We start from the raw sequence: 15,814 nt of genomic DNA on the forward strand, positions 1-15,814 counted from the left end.
ATAACACAGCTTGGCCCCAATACCAGCTGAAAGATGGGGAAACGTGGCCCGTCAATGGGTCTACTAATTGCCAGCCAGGGTCCAACAACCCACCAGGAAAAGTACTCCCTTTGAGGCTGGTCCCCAGTGGAGAAGAAGGGCTCATCCAGGTTTGTATAACTGGAAAATTCATAGTAAGGTGTTGAGGGAAGATACATCCAGAGCCTCATGCTACTTTCAGACTAGGGCATCAAGTGATCCCTGATAACAAACCCAACTGGGACCACTGAGACAATGAAGAAGGGAGTAGAAGACAGAGGCCAACCCATTATAAAAATTTGATCCTAAAAGTGAATCTAGGCAGCAGGAAAGAAACTGTCGATTGGAATGAGATAAAGGAAATCAATCAGAAGCCAATGGAAACCCTTTGGCAATCCTAGAGCACCTAGGGAATGCCTACCACTGACCCTGAGTCATTGGAAGGGAAAACAATCCTGAGGTCATATTTCATTTCCCTAAGCAACCCCCCCCCCCCACCACGATATCAGGCATAAACTTCCTACCTCTCGCCTGGTCAAGGTTGCCTACCAGGTATTTAATAACAAGACATACAATAGCCAGGACATGGAAGCAACCTAAGTGTCCATTGACAGATGAATGGATAAAGAAGATGTGGCATATATATATACAATGGACTATTACTCAGCCATAAAAAGAAACGAAATTGAGTTATTTGTAGTGAGGTGGATGGACTCATACAGAGTGAAGTATGTCAGAAAGAGAAAAACAAATACCTTATGCTAACACATATATATGGAATCTAAAAAAAAAAAAAAGGTTCTGAAGAACCTAGGGGCAGGACAGGAATAAAGATGCAGACGTAGAGAATGGAGTTGAGGACATGGGGAGGGCGAAGGGTAAGCTGGGACCAAGTGAGAGAGTGGCATGGACATATATACACTACCAAATGTAAAAGAGCTAGCTAGTAGGAAGCAGCTGCATAGCACAGGGAGATCAGCTCAGTGCTCTGTGACCACCTAGAGGGGTGGGATAGAGGGATAGGTGACCACAAGAGGGAGGGGATGTGGGGATTTATGTATACATATAGCTAATTCATTTTGTTATAACGCAGAAACTAACACACCATTGTAAAGCAATTATACTCCAATAAAGATGTTAAAAAAAAAAAACAAGACATAGAGGAGGATAAAAAGGCCCAGAGGCAAGCCTACCCACTGGCTGTTGCCCTCCAATGTAAACCAGTCAGCACGTGAATCTGGACTAACCACCCACAGAGATTCTTGACTCCAGCGAGTAATCCCTGGCTCCCATCAAAGGAGAGCAGCCAAGGAAACTTGGATCCAATCAGTGCGCCATATGTAAACAAGAGGGACACTGGGAAAGAGAATGCCCTCGCCGACCCGAAGGGGGATGTAAATGACAGATCCCAGCCACTACACTTGAACACAGATGGTCCAAATAGGTTAAGAGTGACGGGGCTGGGGGCTCCTAAGCTGGCACACCAATTGACCTCCAAGGAGCCCCAGCTGACACTGGGGAAAGCCCGTTGAATTCTTAGTCGACACCAGTGCCACTTACTGGGTTCTGAAAACCAGATCGAGCAGACCCAGTCACAAGGGTTGTAAAACTAAGGGGGTATCAGAGAAAGCCTAGGAACAGGCATTCTTAGAGCCTTTACAGTGCCATTCCTTCCTGTTTGTACAAATTGGAGATTGGTGTCCCCTTCGACAAAGGGCATAAGATGATAATATTAATGGTTGAGCGCAAACCTCCTGAGACAGAGCAAGTCCATCTCCCTGGAGGAAATCCCGAGGTCTGAGCCCAGGGACGGGCGGGCTGAGCTGCAGGAGCCAATCCCGTGATAGTCCATCAAAACCCCGGACATATATGGCCAACAGAAAAGAGCACCCCCTTTGTCAGGAGGCCTTATTGGGCACTGCCTAACTGACCAGGACCTTGTTAGATCAGGCCAGCCTGTCATCTCCCCAATCTCCCCGTAAAGAAATGTACTGGGGAGTACCGGGTGGTAAAGGACCTCAAGGCAGTCAGTGAAGCACCTGAGGATATACATCCAGTGGTCCCCAATCCCTATACCCTGCTGGCCGCTCTATGTCCACCAGGACCTGGTATCTGTGTTTGATTTACCTGAAGCTTTTCTTCTGAAAAACAACAAGACAACAAAAACTACAATACACCAGGGATATTCAGGCCCCGGCAATGAGCCTCGACACCAGGGCACACTCGCGTACAGGCGACAAGATCGAGATACCTGCATTTTTAGGAAAAATTTGACATGTGACCATTATTCCTTTTCTAATATTTGGGCCATGCATCCTAAATTTTCTGGCATCCTCTGTCGCCAAAACGTTAGACAAATGGTCGCTCAGAGAAACAAACAGTGAGGGCTGAGGTCTGGGGGCAAACAAACAAATCTAAAGGCAGCTGAGGAGAAGGTCTGCTCCTCCACCCGCGGTTATGACGACGCCCACACTCAGCAGGCAGCGGTTACATAAGACGCACCTGCGCCCCTCAGCGTCCCTCGAGAATGAGGAGCAGGGCAAAAGGCAGAGGAGAAATTTGTCACCAGCAAAGATGATTAACAATTTCCGGGGAACAGAAACAGAATCTCGGTAATAAAGTCTAACCTTTTTTTTTCCTTTGCGCTTAGGCTAGTTTCAGTGGCTCACAGGATGCTGCTGGCAGAGGCCTCGCACCTGGCCCTTCAGACCAGACTTCCTCATGCAAAATGGCTGCTCCGACAGCTCAGCTCGGCAGACCGTGTTCAGAGGCCGTGCTCGAGACACCTCAATCCAAGATGGCGGTGGCAGGCCGTGTGCTGAAGCACTGCACCCGACACTGCAGTCTGGAGCCAGGAGCTGCACAGCCGCGCCCGCCCTGCGAGAACCCCCTAGCCCCGCGAGAATCCCCTAGCCTCGCGAGAAACCCCTAGCCCCGCGAGAACCCACTAGCCCCGCGAGAACCCCGTTCCCCCGCCGCGAGATCCCTATAAAGCAGCCCCGCCCACCCCTGTCTGGGAGAGCGTGTGCCCCGGAGCGAGAGTATGCATCCTTCTATTCTTTGATCAAGGGATAAAGGTTGGCTTGAAGGATACCTTGAAGGAGGACTCTTGTTGGGTCACGACTTGAAAGGTTTGGTAACATTAATCATCAGCCTTCTGTTTCCAACCAGTCTGGGGTCTTCCTGCTTGTTCTCAGCATGTAGCCTCCACCTGCGTGGGCGTCTTAGTTCTTGCAGAACAACTGAAAGGTATGTGTCAAATTGTTATGACTATCCCTTGAGGAGAAACTAGGTCCCTGTTTTATCACTGAGCTCATTTCTTGACTGCTTTTCCTTTGTTTCTGCATTCCCTCACTTCCCTAGAGAGTAACTCTCTTGCCTGCTCTTTGGTACTCAGAAAAGGCCTAGGAGACTAAAGGCTTTTTCCTGCAAACAAGAAACAGGGTACATGGAGGGGCTTTTGTACCCAGGAAGGTCCCCCCAGGGTCCTGCTCAGTTTCAGTCCCTTCTTTGCTTTGACACTTCTCAATCCTGAGGGGAACAGGGGTGGGACAAGAAAGGGAATGAAGTTTTGGATGGAGAGGTTCATCATCAACTCAGCAGGGGAACTCGGTTTTAGGGGGACTCGGTGTCAGTGGCAAGACACATAGACAGTTGGGGAATGTTAAAGCTGGCAGTGTTAAAGGTGACTATAAATATTATCAAGTTCAATTCTTTTCAAACTTTGGAAACGGAATTCCGAAGAAATGCCACCAGGAGTAAAGGGGAGACCGAGCATGTGACTCAGAACTTTCCACTTCAGCTTTAAATGGAACAGCTTAAATTTAATGTTTCATTATTAGGCTTCCACAAAATGTTTCATAAATTGTTTAAAGGGTCCTCTGGGAAACAGAACCCTGCTCAAAAGCAGTATGCTTATTTACAAAAGCCACTAGATGGCCTTCACTTTCTTATTGCCCTCATCATCTTGGTCTGCAGAAGCAACTCCATAAATGTTGGTTGAATTAAGGCACTTGCCCAAGACAACACTATTGGTCAGTACTAAGCTTGGACTGGAACCGAGGTCTCCAGATTCCCAGCCCAGGGTTGTGACTGCCATTGTCACACTGCTTTCAGTTATTAGGGTCCTAAGTTTAATAAATACTTGCCGAATAATTGCACTAACCTGCTTCATGTAAAAATTGATGCACACTTCCAGGAAAATATATTCAGCTCCATCGTCATGGTTGGTCATGGCTTTTACAAGACCTAGCTTTGAGTTGAGATGGTACAGAGGGTTCCCTCGGTGGTGCAACTTGGAGAGGAGTGGCTATGGCAACACCATAGAGAACCCAATTTCCACATCTTTTTATTTTTTTAATTAATTTTTATTGGCGTATAGTTCCTTTACAATGCTGTGTTAGTTTCTACTGTACAACAAAATGAATCAACTATACGTATACATATATCCCCTCTTTTTTGGATTTCCTTCCCATTTAGGTCACCACAGAGCACTGAGTAGAGTTCCGTGTGCTATACAGTAGGTTCTCATTAGTTATCTATTTTATACAGAGTATCAATAGTGTATATATCCTGTTTATCACAGACTTGTGTTCTTTCAGTACAAAATTTTGCATCATCAGAAGTCCCTTTTTCAAATGCAAAATGTTCCTGGGTAGACCAATTCATTCAGTCATTATCAAAATGAATTAGAACAGTGATTCAGAAAATTGCACACAGCCTTTATCTTGGGCTCTCCTTACAAAGCAACTTCTGATTCAGTCATTCTGGGGTGAGGCCTGAGCTTCTGCATTTCAAACAAGATGCAGGTGCCGTGATGCTGCTGGCCTGAGGACCAGTCTTTGAAACTAAGAAAACAAGTGTCCAAAAAAGACCTAGGGGGAGTAGAGCACAGGCATAAATCTGGTGGCAGAGCTTCTGCATGAGTTCCACATTCAGGAAGGCCAGGCCTTGGGGGCTTCTAGCGTGGGAGATTCTAAAAATTTTCTAAGAAGGGCCTGAGTGTGGTCACGAGGCGCAGAAAAGGCAGGGCACCAAAGACTGTTTTACTGGAAGCTGGCTAGTTTGAAAAAGAAAGTACAAACCTGGGTTCAGCCAAGGGAATGGGTGAGTCTTATAATGAGCCATCTCTATGCTTAGCACCCACCTGGGCATCCACAAGAGCCTGGAGTCCTGGATTGTTTAATAAGACCCCCTTCCCAGGCTCCCTCGACTTTCAAGTTAACACCTCACTGAGGTGACTAAGCTGTAAGCACGCACTGGAGTCTCACCTAGCTCTGCCGCAGCAGCAATATCAGGATTGGAGATGATCTTCATAAAGGCTGGGGGACAGGAGCACTTGCTAAGTTGGTTTCAGTGAGACTTTCACAAAACTCCTTAAGCAGTTTGCCTCGTAGCAGGCAATATCCAGTCTTCCTCCCTCTGTGGCGTTATGCAGGGGCTTGGAGTTTCCTTAGCCCCAGCTTAATTTTTACCAGATCCCTACTGAGCATACACAGAAGCAATCTTTTTAATTGGGCTATTTTTTTTTAAATATATTTTGTACTTTTCTTCTTTTTTAAAATTTAAGCAAATACTATTGCAAAAGGGAGATGAGTCATTGGTGAAGTTTGAAGTTTTGTCAGGATTTTTTTAAGGCATTATGGTAAATATCTTTTCTCTTTTAGACCTATACAATTTAGAAATATATCCATATTTTTTAAGGGTGGGGAATATCTTTGTATAACAAAATAAAAACTAGCTCTAAAATAATTTCCCAAACTATGTTATATGTAAAATTACATCATTCATTCCTTTGCCAAATAAGGTGTAATTTTAATTTCTAGAAATGATAGTTATGTATTTTGTCCTCATCTTGAACACATCTTTTCTCTTATTGAACACATCTTTCTCTTATTTTATTAAAAAGAAACACCCCAGATTATCTTAATTATTTGTCAGCCACAAGCTTGAGACAAACTGGAGCTAATCTCATTTTTAACTTTCTGAGTTTGTTGACACCACTTTGCATTCAATTAGTTAGCAGTTAGCCCTCCTTCTCCCAGAAAAAGAAAATTTTCTTGTTGGTGTTCAGTACGTTCTGCAGGGCTGTCTTCCTAGTTCTCATCGGCACTTCCCATGTTGAGGAGTCTTTCTACTTCTTTTTTCTATCACTGCAAAGTTAATGTTATTTTAAAATGTCCCCCGTCAGAGCCTAGATTCTCCTGAGGAGCATATTCCTTTCCATGGAATGGGCATTTTCACAACTTAATATCTTATATTTGATTACCATCGGTGCATATTTAAATGTTGTCTTGCTCATCTTGTTTATTACATATATGTATTAAAAACTAATAAGAGCAAAATAAGACAAAAAACGAGCATTTCATTTTGGCATCCTCCCTACTACAAAACCCTGCAGATGTTTGGCTGCCTGTGATATATTTTGGAAGATGGAATTTGCAACTGTTATAATTAAGCAATGCCATTAAGTCACCCGAGAGTACATTAGAAAGTAAACTGGTGCTGTGTGCTCAGGAACCCAAGATTATAGGCTGAGATCTCTATTCAGTGTCTGAAGTCAGCTCCCTTCAAATTGATTCTGAAATAAAAGGTATTATTTCTATTCCCTACCTCCAGAATACATAAGTGTATTAAACATGTCCCTTATATTGATTTGGCATGCCAGTTGTAATCTTGAATTGTAGGAGAGGAAATGTTTTCGTAAATAGTGCTATTTCTATTTTGCTACTCCTGTTTCAGTGGTAATGGGCAAGAGAAATGCGTAGGTCTGGATTATTTCCAGGGATTTGGCTGAGATCCATGAACTCAGCAGTGGTTTGAAAAAAAAGGAAAGAAAGAAATCAAGAGAAAGAAAGGAATCCTAGCACTTCCCATTGCAGTTAGAATTAGATGAAGGTAATGTCACATCTCAGACTTTTCCCTACATAATACCATCTGGAAAGAGACAATCAAATCCCAACAACCCAAAATACAAATCATCAGCAATCTGACTAGAACATTGATACAATAGTTGTTCACCAAAGCAGCTTGATCAACCTATAATCCGATAAATTTAGAATATTAACAATTAAAAACTTGTTAATAATTACCTAACAAAATTAAGCTAGATAATCTTGAACATAGCACCATGCTAAACTCCTCTTCGACAGCAGTTTAAGCTGACTAAACTAAGACAGGTCCAGCCCCTTGCTATTAGCTACCCAAAGTATGGTCTTAGGAACTCGCCCCTTGCTACTCCAGGTATGGTCTTTGAAGCAATATTATAAGCACAGTTTGGGAGCTTGTTGGAAATGCACAATCTTAGCCCCACCCAAGACCTACTGAATCTGAATCTATCTATCTCTATATATATATTTTTAATTACTATTTATTTATTTGTCTGTGCAGGGTCTTAGTTGCAGCATGCAGGATCTTTAGTTGCAGCATGTGGGATCTAGTTCCCTGACCAGGGATCGAACCCGGGCCCCCTGCTTTGGGAGCGTGGAGTCTTAACCACTGGACCACCAGGAAGCCCCCTGAATCTATATTTTAACAAGATCTCCAGATGATTCATTCACATATTTAAGTAGGAGAAGCACTGATCTAGATCCTTGGCTTCCTACCTGTTTTCAGGGACCCAGGTCCGCCCAAATTCACAAAGCCTTTTAGTCACAGGACAGGTACCACCTTTTTCTACTTCCCCACTGGTCAGTCATTTCCTTGACTTTAATGATGTGGCTGATCTCCCTAAAGTCACACTGCATTTTGGCAGTTTCCAAGAATGCTTTACAAATACCACCCATCTAGAGGATTGGATCCCCCCTCTTTTCAGTAGAGCTGCTTTTACTGAGCTCCTCACAGAAACATTAACAAGATATTGATGCTATACATTTTCAATTTAGTCCTCAGACTGATCTTTCTGCACCTGAACTGTTGTCAGGATGGATTGCTTTTCTGCCCATACCTGACATATGCCTCCCCTGATCTAACAATCTGTTGCAACTTGGCAGCCTAAGTTTATCAAGTTTTCTATTCTTCTTCCAGTTTTTCTTCTATAGATACTACTCTGCTTTTCTTCTTCATTTGTCTGGGTTCAATTTGGTTTTGCTCTGATAGAATTGATGCAAAAGGAAACTCTTTGTAAAATGACATTGTCCTTTATAGATATGGCCTATCAGGAATGTGTCCTCCCTACGATGACTCCAAAGACCTGCTTCCATGGCCTTCTCAGGCTCCCACTTTTTCACTCTACCCATCAGCAGAGGTGGAACAGTGTTCCCATTGTGTGTGATTTTGTTGGAAGATTGCAAAGGATCTTGCATACGACCTGAGGACATATACCCTCTAATGAACTTTAAGAAAAAAGAAAAACAGGAACTTTAAGAAAAAGGAAATACAAACCTAGCTACATGAGGTCCATTGCATCATGTTCATACAGATACAAAAAGATTTAACTATGGCAAAGACCAATCAATCACTATGGTAACTAGTATATCAACCAAAAGGCCAAGGTCCGCTTTGTGCTCCAGGTAGCCTCTGTAGTTTCTTCTCCTCACCCACATATACTTGCTTGTCAGTTGCCTCCATGATTACGTTTAATCCAACATTTTGCTACATAAGGTTTGCTTTTATTTCTACTTGGCAATTTTAGTTTTGCTTTGACTTCCAGAAACTCAACATTATGAATCACTTGAGCAAATAACGAGCCAATAAACACAAATCCAAGGGAAATTTCTACAAAGCTGTCTTTGACTCTATTTTCACACAGAGTGAAATGTTTCTTGTCATGGGATAATAATCTGAGAAACAACATCTGGCCAGATCCACAACTTCGTTTCAAATTGCATACTATTTTAATATGTTAGAATAAACATTTCTTTATGCAGTCAGTATCTATTCAGTGCCTACTAGATGCAAGAACAAAAGAACAAAGGAAAAACTCATACAGTTAAATGATTTTTTTTCTTATTTCTTCAAGCCTGTTCTTCTCAAATCCATCAAAAGGGCCTCCTAGCTAATTGAAAGGTCTCCATGGCTTTCCGTACTCCTAAACAGCTCACATCAGCCCTGGGAGCACTATCAATTCAGAAGAGGCCTTGAACACTTTTCAACTCCCCATGGAGGCACTCTCGCAAGCATCTAGAAGAGAGAGCTCTTGATGGCAAATCAAACATAATTTTAGTTAATATGTTTCTTAGTCATCTCAGTTTAATTTTTGTCCTCCCCCCCACATGAACCATTTTTCATACTACTTCCAATGGTAACAATTTCCCAGCCTCTTGAAACTATGTGCTTAGCACTGTGGGACCTAATCAGGTTTTCTAAGCAGCTCCATGCTGTGCTCTCAACACTCTGGGACAATGGAAGACAACTGAAATAAACTGGGGGAAATGTTTTTCTTTCCCTATTCCCAAGTATGCAGTTGGTTCTCAATAAGTTTGCTTCTGATATAGTAGCCAGGCATAAAACCCTGTGATCATATTGAGAACCACTGCCCCCAAGATGCATCAAAAGGTGCTGAGAGACTTCTGATACCAGATGGGGGCTTGCACAAGACCAAGGAGGGGGCACACCAGAGAGCAAGTCTCCATGCTGGATGCTGGATCTGTATGTCATTGGCTGAGCAGAGAGATGTACATGAGCAAATAAAATCTCATTTTGTTGAAAAGCCCTATTTGTTTCAGCTACCTGCTCCAATTTGGGCTGTTTTCCAATTGAGATGTCCTTTAACTTGGAAGAACTCTTCCTTCTATTTTCCTAAACATTCCCTGATAAATTCTTCTCTTTTGCATATGGTAAGTTTTTTGTCTCCAAGGCTTTTCCTTCTAAGCTTCCCTGGAGCTTCACACAGCCTCTTTTAGGAGATACCATAAGAGAAAAGGCAAACAGAATTATAAAGTTGAGACAAATGCTGCCTGATTCTAAAACTAAAAACAAGATTCAGCCATCACTATCTAGAAAAACAGACCCTATTAATAATAATATGCTTCTGATACATCCCCTACTTTATACTTTGTAAATTAGTCTGCCATTCTCATCAGTCTCCCCTCAGGGTTGGCGAGAAGAGCACTGGCGCCCCAGGTAATATTTTTTTGGCAACCCCTCCCCAAAACAACAAAGCCAGTCCCCCACTGCTCTCTCCTCTACAGTCCTCAGGTTGCCCCATCTCTCTAATTGGTATTCATCCAACACGGAACAGTAGCTATCAGTACTTGATGATTAACAGCCTTGTGAGACCTTGTGGTAGCAGCAAGAGTTGGCTCTTGTATCCACCATTTAAAAGGGATGCTTGAATGTGAGATTCTTGTTTCAAAGAGGTACAGATGGATGGCATTGTGTTTCTACCACCTGAATGGGTCATGGGAGCGAGGGATGTGTGGTGGAGGACGTACACCAAAATCCCTCTGTGCAGTGTCCCTCCCAACATGGCTATATTCTGGGGAACTTTGAAAGCTTGATCTGATTCTACAATGCTCAGACATTAATAAATCACTTGACTGTTTAGTCTTGAGACACCTGTTTGTATTTCAGAGGGCCTTCTGATCTTTATGTTTTCTCCATATTTTTTTTAATAAATTTATTTTATTTTATTTATTTATTTTTGGCTGCGTTGGGTCTTTGTTGCTGCGTGCGGGCTTCTCATTTCAGTGCCTTCTTTTGTTGCAGAGCACGGGCTCTAGGCACGCGGACTTCAGTAGTTGTGGCGCACAGGCTTAGTTGCTCCGCGGCGTGTGGGATCTTCCTGGACCAGGTATCGAACCCGTGTCCCCTGCATTGGCAGGTGGATTCTTAACCACTGCGCCACCAGGAAAGTCCCCTCCGTGTTGATTTTTGTGCAGTCCAAACCTCTTGACCCCCGCCTCCGCCACCAACCCCAGATTTAGGATTCCTGACTCTCTGCATTCTGCACCAACTTCACTGAGTCATAGGAAATTGGATATTCATCTACATTTATGCTAGAGAGTAACCCAGAGTCACATATAGAATTAAACTTCTTTTCTGAATGATCCTAAAGGTCTCTAGTTACAAAGAATTTTGCATGTCAAAATGATGATCCCACCATGTGGGGCTCTTGGCTTTGCACTGGACTTGGGCACTGGATTGCAGAAACATGTCTTGGGTCTCGTGGAACTACCGAGTATGTTTAGATGGCACCAGACTTTATAAGCCACAGAGAAAATTGTCAGTGCTCTTGGCTACTGGTGTACATTTTATAAATAATTGTGGCAGAGTTTTAGTTCTTTAGGACTTGGGGGGTTTGTTATATTCCATTTTTCATTATTTGTTCATTTCCATGTGGCCTTATTCCTGCAAACACAATTTCTTGAGAAATGGAATTAGGTCCAGATTTAGCAAATACAAAAGGATGATTTGTAACATTTCTCTCATAAACTGGTTCTGAGCAAAGGCAAAATGAACTCATTTATACTTAGTGGAACATAATTGTAAATTTACACATAAAAGTTGAAGGGAAAATTGATATTTGAATTTCACTGGTCTCTACAGTTGCTCTCCTAACCGCTTTAGGGTGATGAGGCCCCCCTCTTTCGGTCAGTCTTATGCCCAGAACCCCACAGGCCCCATCTACTGACTAGAGGAAGCAGTGACTAAGTGGCCCCGGAGACAAGTTCCTCTCATTAGAACTATTTCTTTTTCGAATGCTTCAGATTCACCACTGTGCATTGGTTCTATAGAGTGACTCAAGGAGAAAGGAAATGGCTAATGTAAAAATAACTTTTTGAGCTATTCATATAATTATGTTCCCTCTGCCTATAATACTCTTCAAGCAGATTACAGGACACAATGGCTCACCGCCTCACCTCTTTCAGGTCACTCAATTGCCACCTTCTCAGGTAGGACCTCCCTGACCGCCTGTTTTTACATTGCAGCCCCTCCACCCCCAAACCCTTATCCCTCTCTGCTTTTTCTCCAGAACCACTGTGCATGCACACAGACCATCAGACACAGACACACACACACACAGGCACACACACACACACACACACACACACACACACACACCCCACTAGGATGCAGGCGCCATGAGGAAAGGGATTTTTGGTTTTTTGGTCACTCCTCTATCCCCAGTTCCCCGAATAGTGCCTAGCGCAGGAGAAACGCTCTGTAAATATTTGTCGAATAAAAAAGGAATACAAATCCATAAACAACATACATATAAACACAATCTCAGCCACATTATCTGTGTAAAGTTCACACTGTAATATTCACTTTTCCCCTAGACTTTGCCTCATTAGGACTGAGCCTGTACCTTTTAACCTGTTTTCCTCTCTATAGAAAGGTTTGAAGTGAGAGAAAATGCATTTCCTAAACTCTACACTTTACTGGAAGTAATTAGTTGAGCTCCTTAAATGACTAGTCTGTGCCTTTATTTCTTCAACAGGCTCCCTCTTCAACTCCCGAGTGCTGAATTCAGTCCCCACCACACCACATAACAACCCTGAAATTCTTCTCACTCAATCACTAAATCCAAGTGGATGAGTTTTCACTTTTGTGTGTGTCTCTCTCTCATGGAGACTAAGTGGTCTCCCTCATGGAGGTTACATGCTGGTGGGTCTTACCTCACTTTAATTCATTCTCCACAATGATGTCAGAAGGACGTTCCCAACTCTTTACTCGTCCTTCAGGTCTGAGCTGAAATGCCACGTGCTCAGGAGAGATTTTCCTTATCCTACAGACTGGGTTGTATGCCCAGGTCAGATGTCTTCCTGGTGTCCTGCCTTTCTTCATTATGGTCCTTACCACTCTTAAAACTGCTTAAGGATGAAGTTAAACCAAAGTATAATATGTGGCTTTTACTGCTCACTTCTGCCACGTGCTCACAATTCATCCCCATCGTGGCAACTTATCAAACCCCCCTCTCCCACCCAGTGCACTGCATGCTCTCAGCTCTCTGGGCCTTTGCTCACAACAGGAACTGGCGTTTCTTGAGGCCTGTTATGAATCAAACATGGTAACAGGTGCTTTTAATATATTATCTCATTCAGGACTTAAAACAATCTGAGAACTTTTGTTTTAATGGCAGTGGACAGAAACCCTCACAGAAATTGACTCATGCATAGGGAGATTTGATTCATAATAGTAGAGTGCAGGAGCAAAACGGGGGTCAGGCCTGACCTCACTGGGGTGACAGGGAGGACCTTGGCACTCAGTTTCCCTGTTCTCACTTCTGAGATCTGCTTTCCTTATATTGGCATTTCTGTGGGATTCAGATGGCTGTAGAAGGTCTAGCCCAGTATAATTCTAGGTTCAAGCCTCCCCAGAAAAAGTAGTGAATCAAAAAAAGACTCAAAATTGAATCTTGCTGGCCCTCAAGTGCCCATTCCTGGACCAGCCATTGCCATCGGGAGGACACAAGGCATTGAGTGGCCCAGGCTGAAGACACACATGTCTCCACTTGAAGCTGGGAGTGAACCCTGCCTCATGAGTCTCACCCAAAGATAAGAGACAGGTGGTTTCTCCAAAGCAAAATTAGCATACAGTTATAACAAGAAAAGGAGGTAAATAATAAGTAACAAAAATAACTAACACCCAGTATACAACCCCATGATCATAAATAATGCTTTCCTCTTTTTTTTACAGTTTTGGCAATAAAGGTCAAGCCACTTGGCCAGGATCACAAAGGCCAGGTCTCTCTAGTATGACCAATGCTTCCTAACATCTCTCTTCTCCCTTCGCCTAGAAGGTTCTTACCCTATTTCTTCACATGCCTAACTCCAAGATGTGCTTTGAAACTCAGCTCAAGTGTGACTCTCTTGGAAGCCTTTAGAGATGCACCTTCTCTCCTACCCAAGCTGATAAACTGAAACTCCACTGAGCAATCCCCCTCCTCCCATAATTTCCTCTCTGTTCTCCTTAAGCCTTGACTTCTTATTTGTCTTCACCAGAAATCTGTAATTTATTCATCTGTAGAACCCAGTGCTTGGAGAAGTGCTAAGTTTGTTGAATAAAATTGAGCTATCAGGGTACTTTAAATGTCACAAAACCAAATGAGATAGGTTATCAGCTCCATTCTATAGGAGGAAACTGGAGGCTCTGACAAGTTATGTGTAACTCGCATCCTCACAGGGTCTTGGGTGAGCCAGAATGGGAACTAAGTCACCAAGCGTTGGTGCTAGGGCTAGATAACTTAGTTCAAAAAGGCTAAGATTAAAGTGAGTTTGAATCTAGGTTCTAAAGAATGCTGGGAGTTAAGAGGGGAAAAAGATAGAAAATTAGGATACTTGGAAGCACATGGACATAAACCTAGCAAGAAGGGGTCTGGGTAATTGCCACACAACAACAGAGCTGTTCACATTATCTCCAAGATTTATATTTACTGGCTGTTGTGTGGGGTTGGTATGAAAATGTTGAGGAAAGGACTCAAGTGGAGGTCCTCTTCCTCAAAGTCAAATGCCGTTAACATTGTTTTTTTATGTTATAAAGCTTTTGGTTTCCTTAATCCATTTTATGGATTGTAGATGTCATTCTCATCTAACAGCTTAATTAATAACTTCCTTGTGTAGCTCAATCTGGAAAGATGATTAGGAATCAGGAATATTTACTGAAGTAATTCATCTCCATGTTCATGCTAGTAGCAAAAGGGCAGGGGAGGAAGAAGAGAATTAGGATGTGTATGGCTTCAAATACCATGGCTAACGGGGGCACCCTGTGTTTTCTGGAATTCAACAGGGCCATCCTTTGCTGTCTAGTCTATTTCTGGAAGAGCAGCTGAAGAGCTAGCTGCTAACGTCAGGTGCATTATTCTTACCAGGCTTTCCAAGAAGGCACTGATGCAGTGGGCAAGAAGACTGCCTTCCAGGAACGGTGAGTTACAGAGAGAAATGACCCTATGTTTCCTGGGAGAAGGTAAAAATGAGGGGAAACATGAGTAAATACGACACAACAATATTTGGGCCCACTAATAATGTGACTTGGAGGACTTTTATATGATTCCTGTTTTGGGGAAACTGTTTTAAAATCTTTCACTGGCCAAGGCAGACCTGGTACTGTTAGCTAGACCGGTTAATTTTACATCTGTTCTAACACAAATAGCCAACAGGCATATTATTTCCAGATTCCTAAAATTTGGTGAACAGCAGTGGAATTAATTCTTGATTACACATGAGAACATGCTGTCCCCCTACTTAAATCCCATCGTGTTTTTCTCTTATAGATGGCACACAGCAGAGCTGCTTTCACAGTCCTTGATTTCTTACTAAGAAAACCTGATCCTTTTGAAAACTTGAACTAAAAAGTTTTGGAGTTTCTATTATATGATTGCTATAAAAATTGTGGAATTCACCAAAACTGTGATCCTGGATTTGATTTAGATAAGCTCCCAATAACAGAGCTAAAGTTATTAGCTCTGTTAAAGTTTGGTTTTCCTCATGGAGTTTACTCTGAGACTAGATTCTCTATCCAAGTCCAACCCAACTAGGGGAAGGGGATATATATATATTTTTTTTAAGTATTTCATTTTGTTAGTTTAGCATTGAATTGAACACTATTCAGATTGTAAGAATAGCAGAATATCACTGGAATTTAGGCCTTCAGAGAATATGAAGATGAATTAATTATAGTCCCTGCCCCCAAGATGTTTATAATCCAACAGGAGGATAAGACAGCGGGCTTACATAAGAGAGCTTCAAACAAAATATAATGTAGATTCAAAAGAAAAATATGGGTTGAGAGCTAGAGGTTGTTGCATTTGAGAAGGTTCTTGAAGGATTTTATGAGGAATATATTGAGGTGAGGGAGAGGAATACAGAGTTGTGGAGGATATCTCAGGGAGCAGGAAAGCATGGATACTCCCGTC

General features: G+C 42.7%; 1 long non-coding RNA gene across 1 annotated transcript; it reads left to right on the forward strand.

Annotated features, from left to right (window-relative positions):
* Positions 1–2,518: 2,518 nt before the first annotated feature.
* On the forward strand, positions 2,519–15,293 carry LOC141276192 (uncharacterized). The gene is made up of 6 exons (XR_012325361.1): positions 2,519–2,630; positions 3,190–3,267; positions 4,498–4,537; positions 10,666–10,750; positions 14,689–14,823; positions 15,173–15,293. It is a non-coding gene; the product is annotated as an uncharacterized lncRNA (long non-coding RNA).
* The last annotated feature ends 521 nt before the right edge of the window (positions 15,294–15,814 follow it).

Source organism: Tursiops truncatus, chromosome 13 (assembly GCF_011762595.2).
Source record: "Tursiops truncatus isolate mTurTru1 chromosome 13, mTurTru1.mat.Y, whole genome shotgun sequence".
Lineage (NCBI taxonomy): Eukaryota > Metazoa > Chordata > Mammalia > Artiodactyla > Delphinidae > Tursiops > Tursiops truncatus.